This window comes from Humulus lupulus, chromosome 2, assembly GCF_963169125.1.
Source record: "Humulus lupulus chromosome 2, drHumLupu1.1, whole genome shotgun sequence".
In the NCBI taxonomy this organism is placed as follows: Eukaryota; Viridiplantae; Streptophyta; class Magnoliopsida; order Rosales; family Cannabaceae; genus Humulus; species Humulus lupulus.
Window position 1 is genome coordinate 203,006,971 of NC_084794.1, and position 17,864 is coordinate 203,024,834.

The 17,864-nt window shown below is 33.1% G+C and overlaps 1 long non-coding RNA gene across 1 annotated transcript in view; it reads right to left on the bottom strand.

The window, feature by feature from the left end:
- Positions 1-15,015: 15,015 nt before the first annotated feature.
- Positions 15,016-17,864, bottom strand: part of LOC133818895 (uncharacterized) — a 57,133-nt gene continuing 54,284 nt past the window's right edge. The window contains exons 3-4 of the long non-coding RNA XR_009886157.1: positions 15,641-15,908; positions 15,016-15,553 (exon numbers count right to left, since the gene is read on the bottom strand). This is a non-coding gene — a long non-coding RNA (uncharacterized LOC133818895). The remainder of the gene's footprint in view (positions 15,554-15,640; positions 15,909-17,864) is intronic.

The following is a 17,864-nucleotide window of genomic DNA, read 5'->3' on the forward strand; positions in this document are numbered from 1 at the left end:
GAAGAAAAAATGGGATAGAGAGAGGGAGAAAGGAAAGTATCGGGTGGGAGAAAGGGCTTTGGGTATATGTATATATTTTTTATTTTATAAATAAAAATCAGATTATATTATTTAGATAAAAAAATGTGATTATAAAACTCCCAATTTTATACTCCTAATACTATAAAAAATAATTTTAAAAATCACAACTATACAAATTCTTTTCAAACTTATAATAATTGTTATTTAAAATTTAAATTGCTATTTAATTTAAATACTAGGTAAAAGTGCACTTTAGTTAACTTTATTTTAAAAATATATTAATTAATTTTTATTAATATATTTTTTAATTTTTATATAAATTTTAAATAAATAAATAATGCCATATATTATAAAAATTATAACTAGTAAATTTATATTTTAAAATATTTTTCCAATCAATAAAACAATTTATTTTTAACTAATAATAATTTTATAAATATGTTAAACAATAAGTGGTTTTATGCTCTTTTACTAACAATTTTAAAGACTTGCTTTGGGAGTCCTTAATACTCTTTTAGGACTCACAAAGCAAGTCCTTAAAAGTCACCATTCCTAATTTTTCAGCTCAGGTGTTTTTAGGACTCGCTTTGCGAGTCCTAAAAGAGTATTAAGGACTCCCAAAGCAAGTCCTTAAAATTGTTAAGTAAAACACTCATTTTTTAGCGCAGATTTTTTTAGGACTCACTTATTTTTTTAGGACACTCATTGCGAGTCCTAAATTGTGTTTTTTCAGGACTCTCAATGAGTGCCCTAAAAACTCCATAAATATTTTTAAGGACTTGCATTTATGTGTGTGTCCTAAAAAAGTGTCCCGTAAAGGGTATTTTGTAGTAGTGAAGTGAGCCTAATGCCTAGCAAGGAAAAACTACTAATAACATAAACATACACATAAAATCATATCATAACATATGCTATAAACATATCATAACATATACTAAAAACATATCATAACATATACTATAAACATATTATAACATATACTATATAAGACTATACTAATAATGGCCATTATGACATGTGATAAACCATCTATGTCCCCTGTCTAATATTTGAGGTAGGTTAGATCACATGTAGTGTATGATAACCCATCTACGTCCCCTGTCTAATATTTGAGGTAGGGTAAATCATAACATAACATATTAAAACATAAACTTATCATAACATATTAAACATAACACAACATAAAAGCATAACATATCATACAAACATACAAGATCTAGCCTATTTTCCTTACCAAAACCGGGATATGAGAACAAATGCAGGACGTAGAACACTCCTAAAACCAGCAATAGAATAGTGAGTATTTCTAAAGGAAAAAGATGAAAAGAATAGAACTAAACCACCAAGAGAAAACTTACCGAAAAGACACCTTAAGTTCAAAGAACTTAAAAACCTAACCACAAAACCATAACAAAAGTTAGAACCTGAATGAAAACTAAAGAAACTAAGGAATCAGAAGAATTAAACTTAAGCATAAGGGTACCTTTGTTGATCTTAAGGATTGGCCTGACTCCAATACCGAAATACTCTAATCCTTACTTCCCAAGTGTTTGATAAAGCTTAAGAATGATAAAGCTTTTTCTTTCCCAACCCAAGTGTATAACTCTTATGTTCTCACTAGTACCTTGGAGTCTAATCACAACTGAAGAGTAAGTCAAAGGGCTGGGTGCTAAGTCCTATTTATAGAGTTCTAGGAATAAAAATCTTCTATTAAAAAAAATATTTACATCCTTAAATAAACATGATTATGACAAGTGTCACACTCTTAGTGGTTCTGGAAGGTTCTAGAGTTTCTAGATCTTTCTTCTATTTAAAAAAAAACATTTAATTTCATTCTAATTATAATCCAAATTTAAATTTAAATAAAATAGAATCCTAACTTCTAACTCTAAACTCACCTATAGTAAAGTCAACATAACTAGAGCTGTAGAGCTCCGATTTAGACCATATTTCTACCATTAGAAATCTAATTCAATTATCTACAACTTTCTAGAAATACTATTTTTCGAAATTCATAACATAACTGAGTTAAAAATAGGTCGAAAGTTACAGTACCTTAAAGTTATGGAAAATCTATTTAATTATCTAATTAACAATCTAATCCACAAATAAACAAGAATGTGAAAAATGTCATGCTCCTAATGGTCTTGGAAGATTCTAGAACTTTCTTGAACTTTCTTTTATTTAAACTACAATTAAATCCTTAAATAAACATGCACACGACAAATGTCATGATCTTATTAATTCTATCTAAACCTTATAGTATAATAAATAACATCTTTATAATCAGCTATATTAATCAAACCTTATGTTATAATTAATATTCTTAAACTATAGGTTAAACTTATAAAATGTATAAGTGTTGCTACGAGTGTTCAACTAAGTCCCGGTCTGAACCAAAATCTACGAAATTTAAAATACTACAACTACTACTAGCTAGCTAACTAAGTAAACATTTTGGGACTCTACACATTCGCCATCATTTTATCAGGGAACTTGTTGAAAAAAAAACTCTGATTTTAGAATATGTTGAGACTAACAAACAAATTGCAGATATTTTTACTAAAGCTTTAGACACGGTCAAATTTGATTCCCAAGGGAAATCCTTGGGGTTTTGTTTTATTTGAAATTTCCAATAATTGATTGTCATGCCTTGCATATGTGATTGTGTAAATCTCTTGTCCCGTTTGGAAGAAATTTGTTGACCATATTTTTTCAATTTTTGGAAAATGAACGTTATAATTCTTATATTTTATGAGGAATAAAAATCATATTTGATCAAATCATTATGTCCATTTTAGTATGAGCATTCCTTAATCCAGTTTCTTTTTCAGGCTCCATTCTGGAAAAGAGCTACCTATACTAATGTGTGAAAGTCGACACTGAGTAAGTTGGTACAAGGTAATTAGCTATTATATTAGAGGATATTCTACCAGTGTAAAGGGCTACCATTAGTATAAGATTTATAGCCTCCATTATGGTTACAATTTGAAAAAGGCTACAATTGTCGAACATGGGAAATGACCCTAGCTTTAAAAGGCAAAAAACAAACGCCAAATTGATTACACATGCACACACAAATGCATGTTGACTAGACTGTGTAAGAATGTTGTAAGACTCATACACATAATGAATTGATTAAAATATATTTTGTGATTGGTATATTCTTTTTTGAATTATGGTTATCATTATCACTTAGTATTTTAGTTATAATTCACTTTTCTAATTTTTGAAGAAAATAGTTGTCTTGTTTCTCTTGAACATGACTTGGCATTTACATTGACACATATGGTATGGTAATTTAACCTTTTATTTTCGGCAATTTTTCTTTAAAAAAAACACAATTACTTGTTGACTGGGTATTAAGACAAATCAAATTTGCAAATAAATAAATGCAATTTATTTGTTTTTTCTCATTATATTCAAAATCTTGTAAAAGTTTCCAAGTTTGAGGTGTGAAAGAATATTTTTTTAAAAAAAGAATGAGATATTTTGGCATTTATCACACTAAATTCGGTTACCCATTTTTTTTGGTTACCCATTTTCAAACTTGCCTCATTTGTTCACCGAATTCTCTATATATTCAAATTCCTTTTGGCTCTTGGGTTCTAAGTGTTCTTGTTTCTCTTTCTCACTCACTTGTGCCCAAGGTTCTAGTTTCTTTTTGTTGTTCTTTGTCTTTCTGCAACCATGAAGACTTGAGGAGGTAGTTCCACCTCAAAATTGGTGAAGTTTTGAAAGGAGATAGTTCATGAGACGGTTCCCTCAGCCACTCCTCCCATTCCAGCGTCAATCCCACCTGTTGCTACCTCAACGTTCCCAGCTGCCTCAGCTCCTATAGGTCGTTGACCCAAAACCACAGCAAGGAAAAAGGTCCTTGCTCTTCAAGGTCCTGAGGGATCTCCTTTGGTTAGGGCTACTAGTAAACGAGTGACATCTCCCAACCTTGATGAGAAACAAAATTAATCCTCGGCGGTTCCACTCGCCTCACCCTAAGGTCCTGCCAAACTCAAGCCCGCCTTGACCTCAAGCCCCACATAGTGTATCTCCACCGAAGCCGAGACCAATCCGTCTACTCATGACTTTGAGTCATCATTATCCCTTGATGTGATGACACCCAAGGCAAAGGGCAAGCCCAAATCCAAAGTCGTTGGGTCAAAGAAAACCAAGAAGACCAAAGTGGCTCCAGCAAAAGGTGCTAGCTCTGTCTCTGATTCAACTCCTTTATCCAAATTCAAATCGAAGGAAAAAATCAATTCTCCTCCTTGCACCTCCCCGGAGGATGTCTCTCTTAAAATGGAAGACTCGTTACCTAAGTTGGACCCCTCTCTGACTGAGCCAATTCCTGAAGAACAACATGGCGATTGTTTTCATGAAGAGTCAGAGGAGGAGACTGAATCTGAAAAAGACCCATCAGAAACCACTCATGTTGCTTCTGACCCGAAGGGCAAAAAACCGCTGTCATTTCCAGAATTGTTTGCCAAAAGCACCATACACAAAGGTGCCCCAGTTTATTCTTCAGGTTCCTCTTTCAAAGCTCATTCTCTTACTTTCTATTTTAATGGTAATGAGAAAAATATGCAATTTTATGAGCATCGTCACTTTATTAGTGTACGAAATTTCCTTTTTTCTCCTCATCGTGTTTTTGGGGTTTTGCTTACTTTAGAAGAAAGGGGTTGGTTACTGTTGTGAAATTTCCAACACGCAAGTATACATATCGTCTTTGCAAGTAATAACTCATGTAAGTGAGATAGTTCCCACAAGAACTGTAGCTAAGTACCAATTAATTGAATTTTTGTTTCTATTTGGCTATCAAAAAATGGATTGTTTAAACTAATAATCTAAGCAATAAATAAATAACTAAACAATAAACAAGATTCAATCATGAAATGAAATATAGGGAAATTAATTTCAATTGCTTTCACTTCCTATGTCAATAATGCAAACCAATTCTTCTTCTTCTACCTAATGTGATAGCGGATAAACAAATAACCTATATTCTGATTAAGACATAGATTCTAAATCACATGGCACTATCCTACATTTCTGAGGCATAACACACACATAATCAGCATTAAGCAATAATCCTAAAGCTACACAAGCCACACAAATACTCTCATTTTATGTCGAAACCTATGTTTATTCAATTAGAGCATTATCAACACTCACTTTTTAGATTTTGTATTGAAATCATAAATCATGCATTGGATGGCCAATCAAATACATTGTAAAATGCCCTTAACTAGTACTTAATAAAACATTTACATTTTCAATGGCTTATAATAGAAAGCCACTTATTATAAAGGTTTCAGTGGGGTCTCGCTTAAAACATGCAAGTTGGGCCCAAAAGTTTTAAAAAAGAAATATCAGTTTCATGCAAAGTTCCAAAACAAACAAAAGTTTAAGTCCCACTGACAATTTTACGAAAATCCCATTAAACATAACATTATTAAAAATGGTGTTTAAATTTGATCGTTTCTCGTCCATAGGATGCCCCACGCCATACACACCAGGATGAAAAAACTTCCCACATCACCACGCGTGCCACAGAGAAACCTATTTGCTACCTGGAAGGGAAAGTAAGGGGGTGAGCTAAAAGCCCAGTAAGGAAGTACAAACAACAAGCAAGTAAGATACAACAAATCACAAATACTATCATTCATTTTTATACATCATAGAATTATCATAAAATTGGCATCGATATCTTAAACATAAACATATTCACGTCAACATAATGTCACCTTCATATCATAAACATCATAACATAACAAAACATTATAACATAATCATAAACAATTCCTTGTGAACATGGCCCGCTACTTGTCCATGCCACCTTTTGAGGTAAACAAGAGTCTCTGGTCCTTGAATAACCTCGGCGCGTCTACCCATGGAGTTACGTCTTCATATCCTTAGTAACTCGGGTTACGTCTTCTTATCCTTAGCAACCCATTTTGATGTGTCGCGTTCATCACGCTAACTTCCATTCATATCATACAACGTTCATACAAGCCAACATATCATTACATTATGGCATTCATAATTCATAACATTTCATTCACACAACAGTCTTACCATTCATAATATAACAATCATAAATCCTATCTAACTTCCTTACCTCAGGTCCAAGCTAAGTAAAACCACAACTTCTCAACGAGCCTATACCATAATCAAAACGGCATTCCTTAGCTTCACATAATTATTGCTTTGCCCTTTCATATAACTCATGTGTGCATGGGCCATGCACACATAGTGAGAGTTACACACAACATACAAGTATGCTTAGTTACACATAAGGTCATAAAAAGAATAATGCTCATTCTACCTATATTGCATGCATGATCCTTCTATAAAAACTACATGGTTGCATAACAGACATAATTTTGGACATAAAAGTGAATTTGCATGTAACATGCATACGTGGGAACGTTGTGTAATTGTGGCGTTTAAAACGATAATTCTATGCGTCTTACATCTATCGTTTTAAAAATAATAGACTTGTAACATGTTTTGTTTACTGTTCATTATATTCTTACAAATTACTAGGTTGATTAAATCTCTCAAGACATTATTTTTATTTCATAAAAATAATTTTATTTAACCATTTAAAAAATATATGTGATAAATCCATTTATTATATTCAAATTACAAAGAAATAACAAAGGCTTGAAATTTATTTAAAATACCTTTGATTATCATGTTTCCTTAGAAAATATTAATTTAATTTAATTAATTGTGTTACTTAGTTGATGTGAGAAAAATATATATTTTAAGTGTAGGAAAAATATATTTTTGCTTGAATTATTTTTAGACTTAATTCTATGTAACATAAATTCGTATGTGACAATTGAATTAATATTTTAAACTTATTAAACTAAACTTTCAGCCACCATTCAATTTCTTTAAAAAAAATCACAAATAAATTAAGTTCAATATTTTTTCATAATCAAAATAAAGAAAAATTGTAACTATTAAAATAAACAACCATACTATATTAAAAATACCATTTTTAATATTACCATAGTTTATGGTTTTATTTATTTCAAATACTAATCAAATTCCTCTTATTAAAACACACTACACAATTTTTTTTTTACAAAAATTCCAGCAATCATATTTATCATTAAAATCACCATTTTCATTTTTTTAAAACTCATATTTTCATCAAAATATAAAAAAAAATCTGTGGGCAATTATTTGTGCAAAAACATCATTTTAAGTGTGAATTAAAACACTATTTTATTCCCACAAATACCACATATCATTAGAGACATTCCTTATGCATGCACATCATTATTTCATCAATCTTTTTACCATTTAATCACAAAATCAGCAAGCATAAATCATCATGAATTTTATCTTTTATCTCATGCTCTCAAAAATTCATACAAAATCATACATGTCTAATTATCACAATTAATCACAAATCCTAACATGCTCTTATTATACAAATAATTCAAGAAAATAACAAACACATATTCAATTATAACCTTCCAAAACCTTATTCTATCTCCATTGAGTTCATACATGCAACCCAACAAAATAATAATACAACATGCATGAATAACATAAACACCAATCTTCATATATGAATTTATATTAAACCTAACATGTTCCTATTATTTTTCACGCATACCATAATTTATTGATACATAATCTCATATACACCCTATCATGTTTCTAGATTCACAATTGATTTTAAAACATACAAGAAAAACAATCATGCTTGAACATCACCCCTAGGCCGAAACACCTAGGTGTAACGACCCAACTACTCTAGACTTTTGGACCATTAACGAAACTATACATACAAATCCTTAATAAAAATTACGTTTGCGAAAATACCATAAATTTATTAGAAACTTGTAGAAATAAGAGTTACTTTCATAACATAAGTAGGATATGGGATCCCATTGTCTTTAAAACAAAACATAATTTAAAGTGAAAAGGAGTTACATAGAAAATGCGGAAAAATACATGTAAAACCATATAAAAGGTAAAACAAGACTACATCCTCGAAAATCGAACTCTCGACTCCTTGACTCCATTCACCACCGATACACAATCTCCAAGCATCCACAAATCTTACCGCCACTATAGCTATTTTCCTGCACACATAAACAAAAAGGAATGAGCCTAATGCCCAGCAAGGAAAATCTAACACATAGTTCATATACATAAATTTCATAAGAAACATAAAGACATAACATAACACTTTATCATACACATACTATAATGGCCATTATTACTTGGGGTCCCATAGACTAAACAAGTCATATGCCCATGAGATTAGTGGGGTCCTACTACCTAAGTAGGTCATATGCCCATAATCTATTTGGGGTCTTGCTAGTCATATGGGTCATATGCCCAAGCCTACAAACATACACATTTCATAACCTATTTTATAACATATTTCATAGCATAGAACATAAGATAACATATAGATTCTATCCTATTTTCCTTACCAAAGTTACCGGGATAAGAGGACAGCATTGGGACTTTTTGAACACTCCTAAAACCATATATAACAGGGTGAGTAGATTTGAAGAAAAAGAAATGAAAGGAATGGAAGGACTAAACCATTGAGAAACATACCAAAACCTTTTTGCTCAAGAGCTTAGATTTCCTAACCAAAATAAAAATTAAGGTTAGAGGCTGAGTAGAAGACTATGAGAAAGAAAATAACATAAAACCAATGAACTAGAGTGTGGAAATACCTTGAAGACCGATAAGACCAATCTAAACCTCAACCGAAATACTATGAAACCTTACTTCCCAAAGTGTTTGATAAGCTTATGATTCCCCAACCCAGGTGTTTACACTCTCACACTCACTTAGTACTTGCAGCCTTTGAACTTAGAGCAAAAGATGAATAATGGCTGGGTACTAGGTCCTATTTATAGAGTTTAGGAATGAAAGGATCTAAATTTTACTTGAATAAAAATAATAGCTTTTTAGGTGAAAATAATTTGAATAATCGTTCAGCAGAGGCTGAAGACTCGTTCAAAAAGGTGCTGGACTTATCAAGAGGTTGAATGGCTAAAAGGAAAAAGAATTCAAAAACTTTTGAAATATACTGAAGGAGGCGATATATCGCCCCCTGTAGGCGATATATCGCCTGGGCCAGTATGCCCGAGGCAGTCTTGCATCGTCTCGTGTTTTCCGTATCTACGTGCTGCGATATATCACCCCCTATAGCTGCGATATATCGACACACACTGATTAATTAAACACGAAATTACACATTTTTAGCTAAGTTTGAATGGAGTAAACAGCCTTGACTAAGCCCTCAACGTATTCAAAGCTGCTGACTGACCTTAAAGCATTCAAACTTTTCCCTTATTAAATTAAATCCTCAAAATACTTAATCCTTAATCATCCATACATAACATGTGCTTAAAATCCTATTGGTTGTTATCTAAACCTTATAGTATAATAAATATTATCCTTAATATTAGTCATATAATCAAACCTTAGGTTAAACTTAATATTCTTAAACTATAGGTTAAACTTAGAAAATCTACAAGTACTACTATGAGTGTCCAAATAATTCCTGGTCTGAACCAAAAATCCACAGTTACAAAGATAATACTATACATACTATAATACTACTATCTAATTAGCTAAGTAAAGTTCTTGGACTCTACACTAGGATACCCAACAAGAATTTACACAACATCCTCATCTATAAACACATGAAACCTAGCATGTTTCTAACATATATGAAACACAAGAAAATCAAACAACCCAATATGCCCAAACCCCATAGGCTGAAACATACATACATAAAATCATAAAATATCATCAACACCATATTTCAATAATCATCTCATTACACATATTATGAACATACAACAATAAAAATCAAACCAACACCATAAACCCCTACCCACTCCTAGATCAATCTCCCATGCATCAATATATTGAAAATATCCACAAATCGAAGAACTCAAGATAACACCATAGCATTAGGGGTAGAGATTCAATACTTCTCTTGATTGTAAAAGCAAGAACACAACTTGATCAACACCCAAGTGATAATCACCCTTGAATACCCCTAGGGTTTTTGAAACCCATGAAGAAGATGAACATAGAAAAAGACTTAAGATAATGAGGAAGATAAACCTAAATCTTAAAACAACAAGGAATCATAAGAAAAACCATACCTAAGACCTCCTCCTTCTTCTTCCTTTCTTCTCCTCCTTCTCTCTCTTTCACGCCTCTCTCTCTCTCTCTCTCTCTCTCCTTCTCTTCCTAATTTCGACAGCCACAAGCAAAAGAATCCCAAGGCTTCCATACCCTCCTATTTATAGCCTCTAGTGACCTAACCTTAAGAAAAGGACTCAAGGGTGAAAAGCCAAATTCCTATCCCATGAATTAAGCTAAATCCCATCATTTCCTCTCCTTTCACCTCACCTAAACCCTTATCCTAATGTGCACCAAATCAAAATAAACCTTGTCATCTTTTCCTACAAGATGACAACTTATATTTCTTTTCTTTTCTATTTCCTTTTCTTTTCATAATAAAAGGAAAAATGTTCAAGACTCACATTAGGTCTAGATTCATACTATCCTTTCATTTTCTATAATGAAAATTAATACATAAATAAATTAAATAAAATAAAATAAAACACGTTCACACACACATTTCGGCACACACTCAAAAATAAGCAAAGTAACCCATTTTAATCACATAAATTGTCACACTTATTAAAATGTAACACTAATAGTAAAATAAACAAGTTACACAATTATTCACATATTAAAATAAATAATCAAACAAACAATTAACAAATTTAAATTCAAAAATATTATACCAAACAATTCTAACAATTTATTTAGATTAACAAACAACTAAATAAAGCAAACAAACAATTAAATAAAATATGATAACATTTATATAAAAATTAATCACTACACTTAACACTTAAATAAAATAAAACACAAAATTTTAATAACTAAATTTTTTTTTTGGTGCACTAGATACATGTAATAAGCACAAATATGAATAAATCACACACCAGTAGAAGAAAAATATCAAAATTGCATTAATCCATAGAAAGCTTCAGACAATCTCCATTAAAAACCCTAAATTGGAGTTTATCTCATAATCTCCATTAAAATGCTCATAATCAAATCCATAAAAGACATAATAAAATCATAAAATAAAAAGAGTAGAGAAGAAGCTAGATTCAGGGTTGTCACAATTTCTCCAAAGCTTTATCTCCAATCCTCTCTTTGTTGTTTTCTAAGTTCTAAAAAGGTCTCCCTCTGAAAATCGTGATTTTTCTAATTAAAACGATGACCTAATAATTTTCTACCCCAATTCAAAAAATGCCCTTCGATAAGTGGAAAATTCACGAATTGTACGGAAGACAACGTCGTGGCGCTAATCAGAAATTGGGATTTCTCGACTTTCTGGAAAATGGGCTCACCGTGGCTCAAATACACCCAAGCGTCGCGGCCCAAAAAGTTGTGTCGCGATGCTAATTGATTCTGGGACTTCGACAATAATTCTGACATTTGACCCTTACTGCGGCTATAATGGACACTAGCACCACGACTCAAATTCTAGCGCCGTGACCCTAATTGGATATCCTGCATTGAACACTTTTAAGCCTGGTTTAGCACTTGGTCTCCACATTCCATTCCATTTGAACCATTCTTGTGCTTGAACCTGAAATCAAGAAAAACAAGCATAAATCCGCTCCCAAAAACACGCAAACACAACAACAAACACATGAATCAAGACACTTAGAAAGTAGGCTAAAAATAGCCTAACAATTACATTCTTTGTCTGGCTTTTATGGGCTTGTGCTTTGGGTAGTAAAGGAATTTTATGCAAATCTAAATAATGAGTTCTTAGATCAGAATTCCTTTATGTTTCATAAGGTTTATGTTAGAGGTCATTGGTATAAGTTTAGTCCTGCCAAAATTACTAAGGTACTAAATCTAGTTCTTGCGGAGATTGATGATTCCATTGAGTTTGCAAAGGATCAAGTTTTGTCTGAATTAGTTGGCCAAGCTATGGTGTGGGAACCGAGTGCATCTCTCCGTGTCTCGGACCTTACTCACTACTATGGTGCACTTTTTAAGTTTGCCATGTTCAATTGGCTTCCCACCACTCACTCCTCGACCATCACTCAAGATATGGCCTTCATGTTGTTCAAAATTGGGACTGGTGTCACTGTCGATCTTGCTGCTACTATCTTTGATCAGATAGTGTCCTTGAGTGGTGCCAAGCGCAAAGGTCAACACTTGATGTTTCCTCAAGTGATTTACAAACTGTTGGATTCTCAATGTCCTTTGAAGAAGTCCCATGAGACCTTGATTCCTCCTTTGGTTGGCCCTACCTACACTGTCAAAGATTTCAAAGATGATAGTGCTCCTACCACAACTAGAAAGGTCAAGGGCATTAATTTGGCTGGTTCTGGGTCTGGCGATGTCGAGCTTGACTCCCCTGCTGTTATGAATGCTCTTACTTCTGTCCAGACAGGAATTGCCAGTCTCTCCGAGCGGTTCACGGCCCTGGAGGACACTTAGCGCCAAATTCTAGCTTCTTTGGCAATCATCAATGCATCTACCACTCCAACTCCATGACGGTTACCGTTCCTCTCCATCTATTTTTATTTGCTTTCAATACTTGTAAAAGAACACTAAATGTGTCTTTGTTTTGGTTTCGTTTCCTTTTTTCTTTGGCATTTTCTTTGACAATGAGTGTGAGAAAAAGTAACTCTATTTTTTCTATTTTTGATGCCTTGATTATGTTTTTTGACATGTGATTGTTCATTGTTTTAGTTATTATTTTAGTTATGTGCTTTGGTTATTTTTGGCAGAGGGAGTCATTAATTTCAAGACGCTTGTCACTATTGTGAATTTAAGCACTCACTTGTTTTATGCAGGATCTTTAAAAAAAAATAGATATGATTTGTCTATAAAATTGCCAAAGGGGAAGATTGTAAATCCTAAAATTAGCAAATTTTATAGAAATATCTTTTTATTTAAAAGATGATTTTAAATTCCTATTATTGTGATTTTCAGAATTACTGTCTTGAATTGTTTTGTAAGGTTTGCAAATAATTTCTTATTTAGTTTGATATTATCACAATATGTTTATAGAGGGAATATGTACCTTGGTTTTATAAAGAAAATATTATGTGCTTACTCAAATTCATTTATGAAATATTTGTCTTTTGATTTTCGTACTGCTCAAGGTAATAAACTTTAGGAAATACAATCTTTGAAGTAATTAATTGTTATTTCTATCTTGAGAAATTTGATCTGCCACAGGTATTAGCTGCCCCGCAAAATCTGTGTTTGTCGAATCAGAATCATCTAAAAAATGGCAAATCTTCATTAATCAATAATATCTTCAAATATTCTTGCTTTTATTAGGAGATTTTTTCTCAGCCTTTTTGAGCATGAAATAGTCTCCATAAAAGGCTTCTAGGACCTTGAGAAAAAAAGAACTCTTTGGTACATAGTTTGTGAGTGAATTGTAATATTTATGAGGGTTCATATTTTGTATTAAAGATCATTGTATTCACGTGATCTTGTAGTAAAATGAGTGTTTAGTTTTTGTGGTGATTTTATACCACTTTCATGAGTGAATACATGTTGTCATTTGAACACAATTTTTATAGTCTTCAGGTAAAGATTTTTACAAGCCTTGCGTCGGGAGGGTGCAAACACTCGCTGGTCATTGAGGGGAGTTCAAGTGGTTATGCGTTTCAATCAAAATCAGATTAGTGAAAAGAAGTACAACAAAGTTGCCGCAAATCTCAAGAGAGAGTCTTGTTTTGTTTAAGTCAATATTTTGTACTTGTGATTCTTTATTAATTGGTTTTATTCTTTTGGCGTGGCCCCCAATGAGTAGGTTATTCAAAAGAGTTTCTGAACCTTGTAAAAATTTGTTGCATGTTTTATTGTTTTTGCACTGTCTTTTTATTGTGTTTAATTTCTATCACGACAAGTTCTTATTCAGTCCCAACAGATTTGATATTTGTTTCAATATTTAATTATCATTTCTCACCTTAATTAATTTACCTAGTTTAATTAATTTGATAATTACTAAAACAGAATTTACGAGGAAAATATAATCGTCAAGTCGAGGAATGGTTTTGGTGGAAGATGATGAGGCCTCACTACTATGATAATTACAAGACTTTGCAACTTCAAAAGTGTCTCTTTTTGACGTTTGGATATTCATTCATCGTCATGCTGTTATATATTATGGATATCTTTCTTTTGGAGTCTCTTGCTCATGATTATTTTTCAAGGAGATGAAATGAAAATTAATGTTACTCATAAATTGGTTTTTATAGTATTTGATTTTAATTTTGTAATAAAAAAATGATTAAATGTAACTTCGGTCATTAATGTTTTTTCTTAGGATTCTTGATCTTTATTTTAATAATACACACTTTTTATAAATAAAAATAAAAAAGTGGATTATGCTATCAATCAAAATCATATATATATATATATAATACAAAGAGTTCAATCATATTCATTATTACGTGTTGTTATAAATGTGACTAATCCTATCTTTTCTTTCCTATTTTGATAATATGAATATAATACTACTACTATCATAGGACTTTATTTATTTTTCCTTAATATACTGTGGTTTTTAAAGTAATGAAAACTGTAGTGTATTCGACTGTAAAAAAAAATTCATGAAAAAACCACAATAAATACTCTTTTATAAATAATTATTTTTGTTTTATTTTTATATATATTTTGATTTCAGATTAAATACTTTTTTTAATATAAAATATCATATTTTATATAATAATATAATATCTAACATATTATTATATACCTAAGTTTATAAATTATTATCTTAATAAAAATATTGTATAAATTAAAATTAAGAAAAACATTCACATATCATTAATAATTAAAAGATGACATTTATATCTACATGAGTAGTTTGGTATACATACATAAGAGAAATTAATAAGAACATACAAATTATGGGTCAGGAATTATGGCCGTCTCACGGATCATCACGAACACCAACATCCAATGTCAGCTAAAACAATAATAAATGATAATTATTATATGATTAAAATCCAAAGATGCTAGTGATAATATTTTAGGTAGTTCGTTCTTACTTAATAATCCAATGAATGTAATATATTTGGTCCTGTCTATCCATAGTCATGATCCATTTAGTTATATAAGATACACTGTATTATTTTTACTATAACGCCCCTAGTTGCATATCTCTATCAAAATACTAATTTTAATAATAATTTTATAGATTTCGTAATCTGACTGAAAATACAGTGGATGTTTATCTAAAATAGATGTAGAATTTGGATCCAATGTTCAAAACAAAGAGGATTTGATGCAGTCTTAAAAATAAATAAGTAAATCCCATTAATAAATTAACATAATGGAAGATTTTAAGGCACTATGGCGTTCCAGATCGTTTTCTCGTTCAATGGTTCCCCGCAGCATACATACAATACTTATAAAAAACTGACTCAACTCACCATGTGCGCCAAACAAGTCTACTAGTGTTTACCTGCAAGGGGGAAAGTAAATGGGTGAGCTAAAAGCCCAGTAAAGAAGTACAAACAAGACATACAAGGATAACCAACATATCTCATACATTTTTGTACGTCCGAAAATTCAGCACGAGTCTTTTAGTCAGCTCGGATACAGCTGGCTAGCCAAAAACTGTAATAGATGATCCACAAATTCATATTTCATCTGTAACGGCTGCACGATTCCCCAGATCAATAGCACGAAATGGTGAATACAAAGCAATAGGCACGAATTGGAAACATTTATAAAGCATAGCATCCGAGACACGAGCTGGCGCATCACTCAGCTCGGGGTACGCTAGAGATCTACCACATCCTTGGATCTTTATAAACCTGGATACGTTATATAGACATGCATGGTCAGACATAACATATCCGCAAATCCCTGAAATCCCGGACACGTAATATAATCGTGCATGATCAGACATCACATGCTCGATTATCCCTGAGGACCCATGATCAGTTTTACCTAATGATTAGACCATACCTTAGGATAAATTGTAATATTTATAATTAGTGTGAGACAGGTCACACGAGGGGTTTTGGTTCACGTGATGACCCCAATACCTATCCATGGATTTTCTCTATAAATACTAAGACCTTGGATAGGGAAATGAGTGTTGTTTCTGTAATACAAAAACTCTGTCAAAATTTAGAGAGAAAAACAATAATAATACAGACTCGTGGACTAGGTGGATTTTAACCTCTGAACCACGTAAAAAGACGAGTGTTCTTAATATTTCTTTTCTAGTGTTTTTAGGCATCATTTTCTTATTGCGGTTTATCATTAAGTACTAATCCATCCCAGCTATTTTCATAATTCACTGTTGACGAAAAACCGCGTCAACAATTATTAACCTACTTTTCTTATAGCAATCACTATTAACATAAGTTATAATCATAAATAGGAGACCATTTGCGACCTAAGCATAATCGTGCATCATAAGATTGTAATCATAACCATAAGATCACTTGCAACATGAGCATAAACATACAACGTAAGGTCATAAGCAACATAATCATAAGCATACAACATAAAATCATGGCTCCCCTATTGTCCAATGATCACATGCTACTCCCTTTTGGCCACTTCCTTGGCACCCTTTTGGCCATAATTCACTTGGCACCTTTTGGCTAGAATCTCACGCACGTCTACCTTTAATAATGCTGCAACACTAGGTTAAGCAAACACAACACATCCATACATATCTCATAACCAGAGTTCATTCAGGAACATAACAAAAAATCTAGCTAACTTTCTTACATTCATAAAACATTCATAACACCCTTTTTGGTCAACTTTTATGACACCCTTTTTATTGTAGTCTTAACATCAGTCACACAACATATACCTTATCTTAAAATATTAGTAACATTATAGCAATACAAGAATAAATGCTATCTAACTTCCTTACCTAGGCCCAAGCACAAAACTCAAACAGCACAGGATCACTTCCTCAAAAGCCTAAACATAGTGTTATCCCCATTTCCTGGAAGGGTTTTGGGCCTTCGCCCTGGACCACGGTCAGGGGACCGACTCGGCATGTGGGCCTGGCCCAGGGACTCTGGACTGGGCCCGTATGGAGGGGTCCGGGACGTCCCTCCGGGTTCATCTTCAGCTTGAACGGTCCCGGCGGTGTCCGGAGCACCCGGACCGTCGCGGCCTATGCGTCCCTATCCCGGAAGCTGGTATGGTCCGGGCTCGAGGTAAACGTAGCGGGCCAAAGGTAAACGGACCTGGATCGCCTCCTCCCCAGTCGATGGGCCAGGCGTCCAGGATCCTGAAACCGCCTCATTTCGCGTGAGCATTGTCCCCCCACTTTTCGCCTGCAGAAAAGGTCGCCTTGGGATTATCCACTGGTGTGTCAGGACTGCGCAGCCAAGTACTCTGACCAGTCTTGTCTCCTGAATCAGCCTCGTGACTCGAAGTGGTTAGAGCCAAAGTGCCGTTTTGTTGGGCGAAGGCTTGTGTCTCAGGTCAACTAATTGGGCCTTAGCTGGTTTGGGTTTGGTGTATTGTATACCTTTTTGTATTGGGCCTCCACTAGAAAGGCCCCTTGTGCACATTCCTCTGATGGGCCCAGGTCGGATCCGGCCCAGACCCGGTGTCCCCCTCAGCCTATAAATATAAGTTGTAGAACAACGTAAAAGAGGGAGAAAACAGTGGGAGAAGGCAGAAACTTTGTTCAGATATAGTCAGAACACTCCATTGTAAAAGCTTCTTCTAGCTCTAATATATGGACTCGTGGACTAAGGCTAGTTAACGCCCCAACCATGTAAAAACCTCGT